General features: G+C 38.9%; 1 protein-coding gene across 3 annotated transcripts in view; it reads right to left on the reverse strand.

Moving 5' to 3' along the window:
* PRKG1 (protein kinase cGMP-dependent 1) overlaps nt 1-19,780 on the reverse strand; it is a 1,163,528-nt gene that overhangs the window by 1,067,002 nt on the left and 76,746 nt on the right. The gene's annotated exons all lie outside the window — the stretch shown is intronic.

Raw genomic sequence — 19,780 nt, forward strand, 5'->3', positions numbered from 1 at the left:
GCATTCAGGCGTGAGGCTGGCGGTCTGAAACCGGCCACGAGGACAGCACTCCCATCACAAACACCGGCAAAGACTACAAACAAGGTTTGTCTCCCAGCATCAACTGTTAAGCATTTACCATTTTTAATCCTGAAGTTCCCACCATCTGAGACTAGTGTCATAAAACTTTTGATGATGTGCACATCTTAAGCAGATGAGGAGACAGTTAAGTATCTGAATCTCCTATGCTAATTTCTGATGCTAACAAGAGTTAGTGTACATTTTTGAAAAATGTTTACAACGGCCTTAAATGAGTGCTAAGGGTTCCCACATTCATGATCCTATCCGCACCTCTACACAAGAACCATTTGAGGAAGGTACTATTAATTCAGATTTTACAGGGAATGAAATAAATACAGGCTCATCAAAGTTAAACAAAATGTTCAAGACTTTTTCTTGACCAGTTGACATTATTGTATCGCTAAGTCAAAAACATACTTAGACGATTCTTTATGCCTCGACCTTGGAAGCAGGAATAATTGAGCTCAAGTTGAAAAGCAGCTCTCTATTATTGTGAATAAAAAAATAATTCAAAGAGTTTTAGATTCCATTTGTTTAAGCATAAGAGAAGACATCCTCATAGTAACAGATTTGATGAGATTCAATCCTCTCAAAATCTTTAGGACATATACCTTGACCTTATATAATACAGCTAATCAAGCTTCATCTTTGATATACTTGGGTGTTTTAACTTGTTTTACTATTATTATTTTAAGTGTTATTTATTTAAGTAATCTCTACACCCAGTGTGGGGCTCAAACCCACGACCTTGAGATCAAGAGTCACATGCTCTTCTGACTGAGCCAGCCAGGTGCCCCTATCTGGGCCTTTTTAGAAATAAATATATTTAGTATGATGAATTGAATAAATACATTTGTCATGCATGGGAAAAGTTTAATAAACTCAAGTTTCATTTTAGTTACAGGCCAAGCATTATAAGATATGAAAAGCTCAACATTTTTACCCAATTTTTTCTAATTTTCTTTGCTTTCCTTGGGGCAAAGTTTAACTCAACCAGTTCTCTATTGAGCATAATGAGATATGCTTCTGCACTGATGAAAGTTTATACATGATTTTGTGAATCTCTATTACTACTATCAAAAAATATTACTGGACTCTGAAAAATGTCAAGTGACCCACAGCGTGATCACAATATGGTATACTGCCCTCCAAAATGTCATCTTCGGAAAGTTGAGAATTTACATATGAGTACGTGCACGCACACACACACACACACACACACACACACACACACACACCACCTCTAAGGATCTTAATCTGAAGTTTGCACAGTCCAAATGATGTTCTGTTAGATCAAACAAAAAATTTTTTAAAGTTGTGGCTTATTAAATTTCAACAGAGGAGTCAGAAAGCTTAAAAGACTAAACATAGGAGATTTAAAAAATTAAATAACAGTCTCATCTAGAAGGAAAACAAGTACTTTTCAGAACTAAATGTTTAATATCTTCTTAAAATTTTCAGAAGCTAAAATAATTTATCAATTTTCATTACCTGTAAGAAGATAATTCTAGATTTAAAGGGAATTTAATATAGCTGTGTGTGTGTGTGTGTGTTGTGTGTGTGTGTGTGAGAGAGAGAGAGAGAGAGAGAGAGAGAGAGAGAGGTTTTTACATGCGTGTAGGTGTGTGTATAGATTCCCTAAAATAAACTGTGAAGCTCTGGTGTTGGGAAGGATATTTAACATTCAAACAAGATTAGACTAATAATTATTTTTGTTAAATAAATTAAACATTTACTATGTGATGGGCCCCACTAGGCTCTGGAGAACACCCTACAAGGTTTCTACTCACACCGACCTGAGATTCTAGTAGACCATAGATGTTCTTTAAAATCCATGTCTTCATTTAATATTTACAACTATAAAATTCTACCAATAAATTAAGAAAGCATATTTGATACACAGGCTTGCAGATGTGCAAATAAATACACAAGAATTCCATCACCCCCACGGGAGAGGTCTGGAACATAGCATGTGGTTCCACAAACAGACTGACCTATCGAGATATATACACACGAACAGATCCTGGACAGGAGATAGGGCCAATTTTCCCAAGAGCAAATTATCAAGAAATAGGAACTATTTTTCTTTCATGTTGATAACTCAGCCTCAAGTTTTTTCAGATGGGACATAATATGCCCTGTGTGCCAATTTACAGTTGGCCGATTATAAAATACTCTCTTTCCAATTTGTTTTCTTATTAAACATTATCTTCGGATTCGATTCCTTATTCCAAAATGTACTTTTTAATATTATAGGGTTTATGAATCTTGCATAAAAACATCTTTAAACCCAAATACACTTGTCTAACTTGTAAGCTACACAGTGTTGGGGAAAAGAGGCAACATGTGCCTTCAGTGGGACGTTAGGTGAGGCTTGGAGAATTAGCAGCTCGGAAGGGGTGATGCAATTTGATTATATGGATGTGACGCATTCTTTCACCATGCAGTGTGATCTCTGGAATTGCTATCTGGAAGCAAATGTGTGAGGTAAATACTCTTAAAAAAAAAAAAAAAAACATAAATACTCGCTCATCCTAATTTCTTCATCCTGGATAACCACTAAATATAAGGCACAGCCTGAAAGATCACTGAAATGCTAGTTTTTCTCCATTAGTGATAAATACGCATTAAACATGTGGCCTGCAATATGAAAAATGAGTTATAAGATTAATTCAAAAGCTTACAGGAGGACACACACTATCAAGTGTATACTAATCTCTGTCCTGTGTAATTAACTTCGTTTTAATGAGACAAACATGTGGTAAATGTGTGCTATGTGCAGGCACCGGAGTAAGTACTGGGGTCACAGAGAACATCCGTGGTTCCTGACCAGAAGCCGCTTATGAGACAGACAAATATGGTGGAGCGTTCCCAAAGTTTCGTTCTCTACATTTCAGGAAGAGAATGCTTGACCAATTTTGTACCGGACGGGTGGCTACCTTTACAGAGATCACTTTTTCTAGCTTTCCTTGTAGCTGAGTTATGGGCGAGAGCATAAGAACAGGGTGAAGCTCCATGCTTTCTCAGACTTCATCTTGCCCCCCCCCCCAGGATGGACCTCCAACATGGCAGTGGCCCGGCTTCAACTCTGAGTGTGGTGATCCCCCTCGGGTGGCCCTAGAGCAACAATATGGAAGAAACCTAGGTGCCTGAACAACCAGACGGACAGCATAGCCCCTCTCACCTCAAGGATATGAAGGCCAAGAGGAATAAACATATATCTTATTCTAACCATAATGCTGTGAGGGCTTTTATACAACTGAGCAGATCCCTAATGCGGTAAATCCGCGATCGACGATTGTACGCCAGACGCTCCCCGACAGCCTTGCTTCTCAATCTGTTCCATTTCTGGGAAGAGCAACTCCATTATTCTACTTGTTCAGGCCACAAGTCTGGAATCCTCAACTCCTGTCTTATCTGGTGTACCATTTCCAGTCCAATCCATTAATAAATAGTACTGGCTGAACTTCCAACCACAGTTCTCCCAACTTGACCATTTTTTACCACCTTCACTTTCACGGTCTCAGTCCAAGTCAGCATGAACCCTTCTTGACTGCTTCTTAGATCTTGAACTTACATCTAGGTTCCTGGGAGCCCTGCTTCCCTCCCTGCTACCGCAGAATTTCTGTGCCCGCAAGGAAGCCATACATTAGAGGGTGGTGCACTTCAGCTCAAATTCTCCTGGGTATTCCCATCTTGATTACAAGATGATAATAATAAAAAGTCCTTAACACGGACTCCAAGCCCATTTGGAGCTCTGTGATATCAACGAATTCCTTACCTGAGTCCCCACCCCACCCCATAATCAATCACTCCACTCCAGCCACACTGGTTTCCATTACCGTTCCTTGAACACGTCAACCACAACCCATCTTAGGTCTTTGCACATTTGTATTCCCTTGGCCGAAATGGTCTTCCTCTGGATATTAGCGTGGAACACTGTCATCTGCTCATTTCTCTACTTCTGCTCAACATTCAGCTCAAAGAGGACTTCCTCTACTACTGTGTATAACATCACAATTCCGTCCCCGTCCTGCAGGTCATTCTCTACCTCCTTACCACGCTTTGGCTTTCATAGCACTTATCACCAACCTATTACACACACACACACACACACACACACACACACACACACACACACACATTATAAATGTTTGTTTCATATCTTCTCAATGAGGCAATAAATACAACGTGAACAGACATTTTGTATCCTTTGGTCTCTACTATAACCCAAACACTCAGAATAATCGAACAATGCCTGGCACATAGCATATGCAAAGTACATTTTTTTCTAATATAATTTATTGTCAAATTGGTAACACAGTGTGTGTGAAGTGTGCTCTTGGTTTTGGGGGTAGATTCCCATGGTTCATCACTTACATACAACACCCAGTGCTCATCCCAACAAGTGTCCTCCTCAATACCCATCCCCCCCACACACCCCCATCAAGTTCTCTGTATTTAAGAGGCTCTTGTGGTTTGCCTCCCTCCCTCTCTGTTTGTAACTATTTTTTTCCCCTTCCAAAGGATACAGGAGTGCAAAATAAGCATTTCTAAATAAATTACATGAATGAATGAAACACAGTATGACCAGAGGGCTTATAGAGAGGGACACAAAGGATATTACGGCAACTTCATAGAAGAGAACCCAGCCTAGTAGGGAAGGGTCAGAGGCGGCTTCTTAGCAGAACCACCTCGTACAGTGACTCTAAAGAGTGGTGATGTCTTAGTGTGTGTATCCCAAGCAGAGGAAAACAAGAGAACGTTCGAGGAAGTTGAACCAAAGCCACGGAGTGGTGAGTACAGAATCTAGTTGGGAAGCAGGGGCAGATCAGTGAGTGAGGGCTACCCCGAGACACGGGACTTGATGCTTGACATATTTATTATTTGACAAATGAGAAAAGGATGCTTTATAAGTCTGAGAATTCCCCTAGGCTCACTTAGCTAGTTCCGTGGCAAAACCAAGATTCAAGTCCCTGTCTGCCAAGTTCCAGAACCCAGCTCTCTTTATTTCACTGCAGAGTCTGCTATCCTAAGGAGTTTGGAATTTATCATGGAAAAGCCCTGGAAAATGGCAAGCAAGGAGATGGCATGAACTCATTGGTCTTTTAGGAAGTTTTGTTCATGGTAGTGCAGAGAATGTATCAAAGTGGAAGAAGTCCAGGGACAGCAAGATCTGTAGGAATTGGTGGGAAAATTCAGGCAAGAAGTTCCGAAGACCTGAAACAAAGCGGTAACTGACAGCAATAAGGACCTGAGGGTAAGCAGACATGGGGCCTGGAGTAATCCCCAAGGCTCCAGTGTGGGCCAGGGTTGCAGGAGAAATGAGGTGTCGCCCAGGAAGTTGGGAAATGCAGTCAGGTGCAGAGAGGGTTACTCTAAGCACTTCAAGCTGGTCACAGAGCCACTTACCAGATGGACCTGGAGGAAACTCCCAAGATTAATGGCTCAGTCCAACGGCCATGCCTCCACAAGACAACGAAACTAAATGTCCAAAGCTTATAATATAAAGCACACAAAGACAAAAGGCAGAAACCTAACTCAGCAGTCTATTTAAGTAAAAAACAAACAAACTCTCCACGCTTTGTGAGAACACGAAACAGAATGCACTGTTGTAGAAAATACTAACCTAGAACTTGCATAAAAAAACAAATTCTAAAATTAAGTTCTCATTCCAAATAATATGATATGTGTGATCAATTGGGGTAAGCCTTTTATCCTCTAACGTTACTGATGTGCTAAGATCTGCCTTTGGGAGAAGAAACCAGAAACTTGACTTCCCAAGAAAAATCAATGAAAGCAGCAAGTTGTTTGTTTGTTTGTTTTCTAAACTTCTCCCAAGACAATACTTAGGAGGATGGTGGTAAGATACCAAACACAAGCATATGCACCTGCAAACGAAAACGCTCTTTGCAAAATACATCACAAGAGAATTACATGGACATGTCAAACATTTACTTAGCGGTAAGAATTTATAAAGAGACATCCAAAAGACAGCTGCCAATTTCGGTTTCCACATGCATTGAGGGGACCACTCTGCGACCATGTGTAAAATGACATATTCTCTTTTTTCATTTGAAACCATCCATGATATTAGATGCATTACTGCTCTGAACCTTCCAAATATAAAATGCTACATTTTCTAGAATTCTTTTAAGTAAGAAATAAGCACAATATAAAACTACTTTCTTCTCTGAAAATGCTGATTGGATTCAAAGGATATTTGATTCCTTTATTCCTTAGAGCTGTAATTAAAATTACAAAAAAAAAGGGGCGCCTGGGTGGCGCAGTCCGTTGAGCCTCCGACTTCAGCCAGGTCACGATCTCGCGGTCCATGAGTTCGAGCCCCGCATCAGGCTCTGGGCTGATGGCTCAGAGCCTGGAGCCTGTTTCCGATTCTGTGTCTCCCTCTCTCTCTGCCCCTCCCCCGTTCATGCTCTGTCTCTCTCTGTCCCAAAAATAAATAAACGTTGAAAAAAAAAATTTAAAAAAAAATTAAATTACAAAAAAAAAAAAAAAACAGCACCCTACTACACTAATTGAGGATAATCACTGGGGAACCCAATTAAATTCCCAAATCTTGAACATTAAAAAGTGTCCAAACAGAACCCACAAAATGCATCAAGGATACCTTTCAAACTGTGAAATGCAATGTAATTAACAGAATAATAAGCACTTCAACGCAACTGACTTGCCCACTGTTAATCAGTATTGGCTATTTACTCTAGATTTAAATGTCCGCCTTAAAAGAAACTTTTGTTTCTAACTTACCAGGACTCTACTTAAAAGGCCTTTGTTACAAACTTCCAGTTATAAAAGAAACCAGTCCCGCAGATATAACACACAGCGTGGGGACTACAGTTAACACTGGATGGCATAATTGAAAGTTGCTAAGACAATAAATCTTAAAAGTTCTCATCACAAGAAGCAAAATGTAACCATGTGCAGTGATGGATGCTACTAGACTTACTGTGGTCATCATTTCACAACAGCACGAATATCAAATCCTTATGTCATACACCTAAAACGAACACTATACGACAATAAACAAAACTTATGTCAACTGTACTACAATAAACCAAAATAAATAAAAATGAAAGACATTTGTTTTGTAACATGATCCTTCATGTGTGCTATTCAGGGGTGGGTGAGTCAATATCTGATATTTTAAACCTTAAACTAATCCAGTGTGTTTTCTGGAACAAGCATCTAGTTGGTCATATTTGTCTTCAGGTCACACGGCTTAAGGTGGTGGTTCTCAAACTTAGTTTCAGAACCTCTTGATACTAACAAAACTCACTGAAAAGTTCAAAAAGATTTTGCTTCTTTGGGTTACATCTATTGATGTTTATTCCATTAGACCTTAACACAGGAAATTTTTTGACACATGTATTCACTTGAAAATAAAAAACTTAACACATGTAAAAAACGCATTTTTATAAAATTAACTATATTTTAAAAACGAGAATGTTACTAACAAGCATGCCATTGTTTGATACTTTCTGGGAATCCAATTGATGAAGAGGGCCGCATCCTCTGCTTTGGCATCCTACCTTCTAGAAAATTCTACTATACACACATGACCGACAAATAACGTGTTCCCGTTACAAGACCTCAAGCTTTGACCTCAAAGAGCCCCTACAAGTTTCCCCAGACCAGACTTCAAGAACCGCTCCTTCAAAAAAAAAAAATAGCGGGATTATACTGGAAGGAATTTTTAGTTGGCTGCAAAGATTTTACATTAAAGAATGTTAAAGCATTTATGAATACCCCTATCTACGACATCTGTAAAATTACAAAATTCACCCATTTAATCTGTGGCAGGTACAACGAACACTCTAACCACAAGAGGACTTCCGCCGGTCTTCTCTCTCTGCCCTGTTTTATTAACAGGAGAACTTCACGTCCACATTCAGACCTCTCACCTGGGCTGTCACACAGGTGTCACCCATGTGGTCTCTCCATGGGAACCTGAACTTCACACTGCCAGGAAGGGGCTCCTGATGGCACTTCTTCACCATGAACTCCTCACCCTTCTTCCCATCTCAGAACACAGCACCACCACTCACCCAACCTCTTCAAGCAACAGCCTAAGCGTCCCCCAATTTATCTCTTTCACCCTCATCTAACATCTCTGAGCTGCCCAAATTCACCAGCCGTCCCTCACGCCCTGTGCCATCATCCCAGCCCAAGCCAGCATTCCACTTGTCTTGGATTACTGCCGTCTACAACCTCCCAACAGGACCCCCTGGGGACCCCACCACTCCACAGTACGTGTTCGCCACCCTCAATTATTAGCGGTATCCGTTTTTCTACTCATGAAACCTGAGTCTTCTCATGCCCCATCTCAGCCTAAACTCCAATGCTCTCTAAATGTCTTGGAATAAAACTGAACCGCCTCCAGCATCCTGCAAGTGACCTTGCCAACCTCAAATCCTGACACTGGCTTCTTTTTTCTTTACCACGCCAAGCCTTCCCCACCTCATCACTTTTCTACTTACAGGTGCCCTCATCTGGAACCTCTATCCACACTTTTGCGTGTCTGGCTCCTCCTTGGCATTCAGGTCTCAGCTCAAATCATACCCTCAGGAAAGTCCTCCCTGACCCACCTGATCATTGCCAGACCCACCTATGAGTCTCTCTTCTATCACCCTGTTTTATCAATTTACTCAGAGCCCCGGTAATTATCCAGAAGTATCGTGCTTACTTTCGTGAATGTTCTTTGTCCTTTTCCCCTACCACCATCGCCAGGATGCAGGGTCTGGAAGACACGGACCGTGTATGTCTTGTTCACTATCCTACCTCAGTGTCCACTGAGACACGGTCAGCACTGGGAAAGCACTTGTAGGAATTGAACAGCAGGCACGAATAAATACTCAGATGAATCGATAGGTGAGTCATAATAAAGAAACCGTATTGCCAAAAGAATTTCATTAAATACTTTCTTTGCGGTTCTCAATTGTCGAGGGATTTACCAGGAATTTCATGTACTCATGGACGACACTCAGTCAAATCCACACTCTGCTTTATGACTCCAACACCTTTCCTACTTTTGTAGAAACTCGCCATATGGTGGGAAGAAGACAATGGTAGTTGAGCGATGCCTGCTATGTATATATGGAACCTAATTCTGAACACAAAGGAAAACCTGCTGAAACACTCTTCCTATTATTTCATGTGACTTTGACCTCTAGAATTGACGTGAGAAATAAAACCTTAAATTCACAGGATTAATGAAAAGAAATGTCAAGACTTTCCATAGAAGTTATCTTAGGGGCGCCTGGGTGGCGCAGTCGGTTAAGCGGCCGACTTCAGCCGGGTCACGATCTCACGGTCCGTGAGTTCGAGCCCCGCGTCGGGCTCTGGGCTGATGGCTCGGAGCCTGGAGCCTGTTTCTGAATCTGTGTCTCCCTCTCTCTCTCTGCCCCTCCCCTGTTCATGCTCTGTCTCTCTCTGTCCCAAAAATAAATAAACGTTGAAAAAAAAATTAAAAAAAAAAAAGTTATCTTAATTTTAAGAAAATGGCATGAAAATTGTTCTAAAAAACCTATAAATTAAGTATTTTTCTTTGCAGACTGAGTTTTAAATCACTTGGGAGCCTTATCATCAATACTTATGATTATTGTTGTTACTCTATTTTCCTTATAAATTTGAATTTAACCACCGACAGAATCCTATAGATTATAGTAACAACCCCATCATCTCCTAAAATATAATGTGAACTCTGGGAAGCAATCGTTTCATGTAAATTCATATACACACATGGGCACAACAGGCTGAGTCAATAAAAATCTTTGCACTGGAAATATTGGAGCAAATTATACAAATCTTTTAAAAAATGACTTTAATTTAGAACATTGGGGACACCATAAATATATAGTAAGAATATTGCTGAAGGTATTAAATATTCTAAAACAGTATAAAACACAACAAAAGAATAATATAAAATGATGCTCTGTAAAAACAAGTTAAATATAAAATATGATACTGAATTATAATCTTCTAATCATATAAATTTAAAAAAATTGATGAGTATGTAAATGGCTTTCAGTTAAAAGTTATTATAATGGGCTATTAATTAAACTCTAATGAAAACAAATACTCCCACTTTTTGCCAGTAGGAAATAAGTGATATTTTAAAGAAGCATGATCAGTTCCTGAAGGAAAATTTTAAGCACATTGACTGTTAATTATGATCTCGTGAAAAGTTTTAGCTTTCCTCTGTAAATACATCATTGCATATTGGTATTGGTGACATGGGAAACCACCTTTCATAATACTTTGGCCACCTTCACCAGATAATTTTTCTAGTACAGCTTTGCTATTGATAAATGAACAGAGTAACTTAATCAGCTTTGATAATGAAGAGTATACAAAGTAACCTAAGTGTTCTTGTTAAGTTACATAAAATTGCACGTAGTAAATAGTAAATATCCTGTCTTGTTTTAAAATCATTTGCTTCCATTTATTCCTTTGAATAACTAAAAGGTGGCTTCATTATACACAAAAACAACCAGCTTTGGTGAAGTTGGGCAAATAATGCAGAAAAAATGACATTATATAAATCAGTAACATAAATAGAGTCAATAATAATTTCTTGATATTTTAAATATGCATAAAATGTGAATTTTCAGGAATTAATGTTAATACCATCTTAAATCATCTATCATAGCTTTATGTCTCTGTGCACTACCTAAGAAGCTTTCAGGGCGCCTGGGTGGCTCAGTCCGTTAAGCGATGGACTTTGGCTCCGGTCACGATCTCACCATTCCTGAGTTCAAGCCCAGTATCGGGCTCTGAGCTGACAGCTCAGAGCCTGGAACCTGCTTCAGATTCTGTGTCTCCCTCTCTCTCTGCCCCTCCCCCGTTTGTGCTCTGTCTCTCTCTCTCTCTCTGTCTCAAAACTGACTAAAAGTTAAAAAAAAAAAAAAAAAAGAAGAAGAAGAAGAAGCTTTAGCACAAAAACATTTTCATTTTCATCAGAAAGGAGTTTGCAGAAGGGCCTAGATATAAAGATCAGACTCAGACTTCAACCTTCCAAAGCTACAGTAGTTAATTTCAGATAACGTATGTGTTATCACAGGCTGCATTTCTCAAATGCGGAGTCATGGGAGAATTCCAATAAGGACTTCAGAGACCAATTCCAATTGGTCCTTTGTCCTGGGGTGGGGGTGGGGGGCTGTTGCCATGGCAGTCACACCAGGCAGCTTCTTTGTGCTGGGAAGTAGCTCCTATCTGCCCAGCCCTTTGAGCACATGCCAACACAAATGCTAACCATTCAGGGATTTTTCATTAGAGGAATGGATATTAACAGCATTAGTCTATCCAGCCCCCCACAAAAATCATTCAAAATCTTGTTAAAAGTCTCTGCAGAAATACATCTATGTGATTTTGAATTGAACCCACAACAATGTCAGAAGCCTGTTTAACGTTCAGCATGCAAGCCAGCCAACAGTTTCACATAATGATGGCCGAAGTAAGTTTTCCCTCATTAGCAGAAAATCCATGCCTTATCACACTACTGCCAAAAAGTTACTAATATCTATTTTCTTACCATGTTTTTCAGCTACGCTGTTTTCATTTTTAATGTTCACTGAAAACACATTTTTTAACTTTAAAATTTGCCATTCTCTCAAAACTGCAGAATGGAGGGATGGATATTGTAGCAAAATGAACCAGCACAGAAATAAAACCCGTAACTGTTATGAACTAATTGTAAGAAAAAAATACTTATACCTTTTTAACATAACCTATGATCTCCTTTATCAATTTCAGTTTCTTTTTTTTTTTTTTTCTTTTTTTAATAATGGCTTTCCAACTTTTTTGGTCTCAAACAAAACAAAACAAAACAAACCAACAACAACAACAACAAAAAAAACACAAAAAACCAACCACAGCGATTTTCAAAGATTTTAGCTTTCAGGAGTCCTCAAAGGTAAGGAGCCACACTATTTCCCTCCTTAATGTAATAAATTCAATTCCACCATTAACAGTTTGGAAAGAAAACAGAGGACATTGGTAGAACCACAATGTGATGAGGCTACTTTTACAAAATCACACAAAGATGTAGGTAGCCTAATGAGTATTAACGAACATTATCCTTCAGGGGTGCCTGGGTGGCTCAGTTCAACTCAGCATCTGAGTTCAGCTCAGGTTTCGATCTCACGGTTTATGAGTATGAGCCCCGCATAGGGCTCTGTGCTGACAGCTCGGAGCCTGGAGCCGGCTTCGGATTCTGTGTCTCCCTCTCTCTCTGCCCCTCCCCCTGCTTGTGCTCTGTCTCTCTCTCTCCCCTTCAAAAATAAACAAAAAAAGAGAACATCATCCTTCAGAATAAATTTTCAATAAATTATGTCCTTAAAGCACCTTGTTAATTTTTCCTGACTTGTACAACAAATGTCATTACTTTACGATGGTGCATATATATTAGCAACAAAGGGAAAAAGTATCACTCCGCTTCATCACCTACCCCTGTTCGTCAAATCTGTCACTAAATGACTTGGAATTATTTCCAAATGTAAAACATACCCTCACAGAAAAAAGACAAAAAAGAAAAAAAATAAGCATATACAAAAATATGTACTGTCCTCTAAGGACAATTTATAAAGAATTCTTCACATACATTGTGGAAAAAGAACACAGAAGCAAAAATAAATATATTCCCAGCTTCCTGCTTTCAAAAGGACAACTCTCATTTAGATTATAAATGTGGATCTATTCCTTGACAGATAATTCCTCTTACACCAACTTAAGTACATGCCTTCATGGACAAAAATACCACCCTCCAGGATTTCTTACAAGGATACAAAAAGCACAAACCAAGAAGATTGATATATTTGACTACAGTAAATTTAGTAACTTCTGTTCATCAGCAGATTTCACAAACGGGTAAAAATTAAAGCTATAGACTGAGAAAGATACTTTGCAATGCATGTAATCAACAGGGATGAAAATCTGAAACTAGGTAAAGTCAACCAATCCAAAGGGAGAAACTGGCAGAAAACCACAACAGACACTTCACAAAAGAACCACAGACAGTTCACGAACATATGAATAGATGCTCATGCTCAGCCGCGTTAGTAACCTAGAGCAAAATAACTGGAAATAATCAGAATATAATCCTTAGCAGAAAGGACAAACAAATTGGGTTATACAGCGCAACATTGAATGGAAGCAAAAAAAAATGAAGTAACAGAAAAACTCGTGTGGTATTATTAGATTTCAATCCTAGGGTACAAAAACACTTCAAAGTAACCACCACATTGCGTGTAGAGGCAAGTTTGTGAGAGGAAGCCTTCAGAGGGCCAGGTGCTGAAAGACTAGCTACGAGGACACGCATTCACAAACCCACAGACTGAGAACGTGGGAGTTTAGGGAAGGGACAGAGATGCCTTATGATTCAGCCGCAGGGAATCCCTCCTCCACCCCCACGAACTTCCTCCAAGCAGGTGCCTTGGAGTCATGGCTGGAATGCCTCCCGAGACACTGTTCTTGGCACCCCATCAACCTGCTCCTTTCACTCCCGGAGCATGTTATCAGCAGCATATTGATTCCAAAGTCTTCCCTGGAACTGGCATTTCTTTGCTCTTCAAGATTCATGAAGACTAATTCCCTTTTCAAGAGACAGCATTTTCAGTATCTCAAACATTATCCTCTCTTCCTAGACTCCCCATCTATACGTGAAACAATGTCTAAATGTATATGCGTGTGTGTATACACACACAATTTATGTATATATAAAATATATATAAATATAAAAATATTTTTATTTATATATATTTTTATTTATATATATTTTATATATGTAAAATATATAAAATATATATAAAAATTGTATGTGTATACACACACGCATATACACACTATATATATATGTATATATACACACACACACATATGTATATATACATATATATGTGTATATATACACACACACACACACACACACACACATATATATGTATGTATATATATGTGTGTGCGTGTGTGTATATAGATATTGACCTGGACCTGGTCAAGTCTATCAAAGGCTTTTTTGAAGCTTGGCACTCCAAAACAAACATGATATCCCCATGCCATCTAAATATCTCGGTCCCTTGTCTTCACCGTTGACTCCATAAATGAAATAGAGTTTAATATTTTGCATTTAACACTTCCAGATTCTCTTGGCTTACGAGAACTTCTTATAAATAGACGTCTGCTTTGTTTTTTCTATAAGCAGGGCATAGGTTTGCTCTTTAACATTAACATTCTAACCACGGTCCAATGAAAGAACAGTAGAAAACTTTAAGTGCATGGGTATTTCAACTATTTTAAAGATAGCTTTCAGAGGAAGGAGAAAAACTCATAAGGCCAAAAGGCAACCCCTGATTTTGGAGAACAAAACTGTCTGTTTCTCATGTTAAAGTTACTGGGGGAGCTCATTCATATGAAAATGCATTCCGTTCCCTCATACTCTCAGGTAGTGTTTTGAATGCCAATGGCACGGTGAGGCTCATCATTAATGTTCAATTTTCTAAAAAATCCCTCTTTGAATGTCAGCTTTCATACATCATTTAATTATATAGAGACAGCGAGAATGTTTCCGTGGGAAAGGGGAACAGCGCTTGCAGTATCATCAAGTTATGCGAGGTAACTCTGAAGGGTGGCCGGCAGGATGGTTCGTGTCCACACTGAAGCATCAGCAGTGTTAGACATCAGCCGAACACGCAGACCTGGTTACCAACCCACGGAGAAAACAGGTGAGCCCATGACTTGGTCTTCAGAAGGAAAAAGGGCAATCTTGGTACAGTGAGAACGGAAAGGGGAAGCTAGCTCCTGAGTGTTGATGTCAACAGTCAAATATCACTTAGCATCCGTGTACAAAGGTCATATTAAAAGTGTGCAAAGAGCTTCTTTAAAAAGCCTGTGTGAAAACAAAGATCAATGCTTTTCATTACATGCAGAAAAAATAGGTCCTTCAAGGTGCACGGCGGAGTTGAGTCACAAACAAGTAAGGACACAGAGGTGGGCCAAGATTCAGCCAAGTCACAGCTGCTCTTTCAATAAGGAAGAGGAAACAGTAAGAGGAGAGGGCTGAATGGTTGAAGATCAATGGAGAGGTCAATAAGCAGTTCAATGTTCAAAGGGGGCAGAGAGGCCTAAGAGATATTCATAGAAAACATCTGGGTTATTCTCTTCTGGAACTATTGCCATTCAAGTTCTAGTCTTTCCTTGAAAATAATCAAACCATATGTATATATTCTTTTTTACCCTAAGGTTTAATGCTGTGCATCTTCTATGGGCTTTTCAAACTGGGATAATAATACATAATACATAATACATAATACATAATACATAATACATAATACATAATACATAATAAATATGTCGCACGAGTACTCCTAATCCTTACTTGGAAAGTTAACATTGCCCAGTCATCACGCATGGGCGACGCCAGAGCAGATGGCCCAGGTTTGCACCTCAAAAGACTGATTGTAAGATCCTGGCCAATTCATTCAGCTGGCCTATCATCAGGTCTTTTAGCTATTAACATGCAGATAATATAATACCTACCTCCTAAGGGGTACTATGAAGATTAAAATTTAATACCCATAAAATGATTGAACAGTACCTGGTGTTTATACGTAGTTGATAAAAAGCTATCATCATTAAAGAATGGATAATTTCATAGCCTCATAAAAGAATGGATAATTTCATTAAAAAGTTTAACTTAAACCTCATAACCTCATAAAAGAATGGATAATTTCATTAAAAAGTTTAACTTAAAATAGCCAAGGCTCAAAGAACACTAAATACATAGCTTGCTGCTTTTTAGAAAACAAAATATAATCTACCTGCTCCCACAATGAAATATCACAGGAAACATGCAAAACCAGTATCGCTAAGCAAATCAGCCACTTTGATGGATACAAATTCAACACTTTTCAATGTGAAAATATTCGATTAGGTTCACAGAAAAGATGTTTTAATCACTCACCATCACAAGTCACTACATCAGACTATGTTTTGTGTTGGATGATAGAAGGCTAAAATGTATCTTTATGATAAGAAAAGGCAAGGCAAGAACGGAAGGACAGTTTCAAATTTCACATCATAATTAAGGCCAATGTCTGTTTAAGAAAATAAACTGTATTCAAGTACTTGATAAGACTCATTTACACAGTTGAAAACGTAATTATAATGTAAAGAGAGCCTTAGCAATGTAACCTACTTAAACTGCTGTCTTCAGAAACGAACTCCAAACAATTCTGATCAAAACTTGAAACTGAAACTTCTCTAAGCCAGCAATTTTAAGTATCTGAAAGTCACACGACTCCTTTTGCTTGAAAATACATGATAATATATTTACACTACCCCCAGATGATTTTTCCCCAGTCATCCTAATTAGTGAAGTCTTACCATATGACTATTCTCTTTTGCTAAAACGATGAGAAATTCTGACATTTAGGTGTGCAATCATACTTGGGACCCTGCCCAGCTAAAATAAAAATCACTTAAGGCACATGTTAAACCGCATTACACAAAGAAACTTCATTTAAGTAAAGAGAGACAGAGAAAATTGGACTGATATTCCATGTAAACTCCCTGGGTGTTTTTCTGAATGTCTGGATAATAAGCAAGTTTGTGAATGATCTTGCATAGCCCACTCACCCATTGTTGCCATGGCATACTCTTTATAAATATTAATGTTTGCAGATGAAAAAAAATCCATCTCTATCAAGAACATTGCTATCTAAATTTTGAGATTAAATACGCTGATAAAAAAACTAATTAAACAATGAAACATTTCTTCAATTAAAACTTATAAAAATTCAAATGATGTTTTCTTTTTTTAATTTGAAATTATTTTGACACAAGGATATCAGCACGAGATCAGCCAAAGTTACATGGAACTGGTTAGAATCACAGCTTGGGGACAGATCGGCCTCATTTTATAAGATTATCGTCATTTTACTGAGTTTAAACTGAAGTATAGCAAGAGAATCACTGCAGAATCTGTGACTCTGAATATTTATATACTATTTAAAACCCTGTTTTAAAAAAGATAGGGGCGCCTGGGTGGCGCAGTCGGTTAAGCGTCCGACTTCAGCCAGGTCACGATCTCGCGGTCCGGGAGTTCGAGCCCCGCGTCGGGCTCTGGGCTGATGGCTCAGAGCCTGGAGCCTGTTTCCGATTCTGTGTCTCCCTCTCTCTCTGCCCCTCCCCCGTTCATGCTCTGTCTCTCTCTGTCCCAAAAATAAATAAAAACGTTGAAAAAAAAAATTTAAAAAAGATAATTAAGATAGCTTGCTATTTAGTCAATCCAGAAGTAAAAGGAAGATAAATAAAATTTATTAAAATTAGCTTGTAGCAATGGAGGAAAGATGAGTATCTTTACCTTTACCTAGGAAAGGCTGCCATCGGTATTTCTTCATTTTGTCATAAATATGTTTGCGTGTATGGTTACGCGTGTGTGTGTGTGCACAAAGTTTCCATTTTCCTATTTCACATCCCCTTATCATGTATCATAAGATGGCCTGACTACATCTCACTATTTAAGTATGAGTTGTACAACATAGTATTTAAATTAGGGCATATCAAGGAGAAGAGTAAATATTACCCAAGGACTTTGTACTCTTTTGGGGGGAAAGTGCCAGTGGATTTTCAGTTATGCTCAGAATCTTTACCACACCGTAGGTGGAGCTATGACCTTGTTGCTGTCTTTATTTGGAGCTCAAGCATGGTCTGAGGAGATGCACACAGAGGCAGAGTTGACAACAAGTGGACCTGGGAGGGTGAATTTAATGTGTCAACTAGCTAGGTCATGATCACCGGATACTCTTGGTCCAATATCATCCTAGATCCTTCTGGGAAGGAAGTTAAAGTTAGCGCATAAATCCGTAGACTGCAAGCCACAGATGACCTTCCTAATGTTGGTGGGCTTCATCCAATCAGTTGAAGGCCTCAACAGAAAAAAGACTGACCTCCACGGAAGAAGGAATTCTGCAAGCAGTCGGCCTTCAGATTTGAATTGTAGCATCAACTCTTTCCTAGATCTCCAGCCTGCTCACCTTACTGTGTAGATTTTGGGTTTCCCAGTACCCACAGTTACATGATCCAATTCCTTAAAATAAATATCTACCCATCAATATCTATCTATCTACCTATCTATCTATCTATCCATCAATATCTATCTACCTACCTACCTACCTACCTATCTATTGGCTCTGTTTCTCTGGAGAACCCTAACACATAGCCCTACGGTCAAAAGCTGGAGCTCTGAATCCAGATTACCGTGGTTCAATCCTAATTCTACTATGAGCTAGTTGGGAGACCCAGGCAAATCACCTAACCTCATTGGGCCTCTGTCTCTTCATCTATAAAGAAAAATTATAAATATTTCCCCTTACTTCATAGGATTGTTTTGAAGATTAAATAAATTTTATACATGGAGTGTGTTTGCGAAAGCATGCTCCGTATGTTGGGCATTGCTCTAAGCACTCAATAAACAACAACTGTGATTTCTAAGCTTCTTCTAACATAGCTAGTGGGCTTGCAGTTAGTCTTAGAAAACAGAATAGTATGCATAAACAATATTTTTTTTTTAGAAAAATTTGCAAGGTTGTGCAGAAACCTATTTTCGTAAGAGATACTCAACATAAAGGCGAAGTGAACACACAGGTTTTCAAAATATCCATTTCTTGAATGGATTTTCAATAATTAGCATTTGCAAAAGGCTGAAGTAAGGTATATACCTCGCTTTACCACAATAGGCATGTTCTTACAAACGTGCCTGACAATGAATTAACTGAAAAATCAACTATGAAACCACTGATATACTGTAATCTAAGAAATGCTTTAACTTGGTTTGTAATTGTTAGCACTCCTTAACACATCCCTCTGTATTTATAGGTTACGCTCGGCCTCGATATATTTCTCGCCTCTTTCTCATCCATTTTGCTCACTACCCACATACGCTCTCGCCCTATAATTTCATCTCCTTCCCCTGCAATTGTCTGGCAAGTGAATACTGCTTGTGTTTTTGTTTACTGGGTCTTGCTTTTATCCAGAAGAAAGCCTAGCTGAACATTTATGTCTTTTTGGCCTGGGGGGAAACTTTAGAACACTGACACAAAAGCCGAACACTTCTAGAGAAAAAAAAAAAAAAAAAGACAGAAATTATGAGTTAAAAGTTGAACGCCTAATACATGTCAACAAAAGACTACAAAGGAAAATTAAAAGGTGAATGACATATGCAGGAAGAACATTTCTTATATACCGTCAGGTATTTGATGGGAATAATACCACCCACTGCTATTTTTTAACATTTTACACTGTACATTACACATTTTTTACCCAGACTGTTTCATGTTAACTTCATAACAATCTTGTAAAGACAGAAAATGCAGGCCATTCCAATATCAGCATTAAGGACAATCTGGGCCAGATAATTCTTTGTTGTGGGCGCCTGCCTGGCAAAGCGGAGTTTCTGCTTTTTAGCCGCGAGATGCCAGAAGCCTCTCCCCCCAACCCCGACCCGTCCCCGTTGCAATTGTGACAACCAAAACTGTCCCGAGGCATTGCCAAATGTCCTGTGGAGGGACAGAACCACCAGCAGTTGAGAACCACTGTCAGAAGCAAGTCGTGCCTTTTTTAAAAGTACATAAATTAGGTTAAACTCAGAGAAGTGATGCCACTTGCCCAAATAACGCCCCTTCTCTTAACAACCTATAAACTT

The sequence above is a fragment of the Herpailurus yagouaroundi genome, unplaced genomic scaffold (assembly GCF_014898765.1).
Source record: "Herpailurus yagouaroundi ecotype Mexico unplaced genomic scaffold, PumYag 211, whole genome shotgun sequence".
In the NCBI taxonomy this organism is placed as follows: domain Eukaryota; kingdom Metazoa; phylum Chordata; class Mammalia; order Carnivora; family Felidae; genus Herpailurus; species Herpailurus yagouaroundi.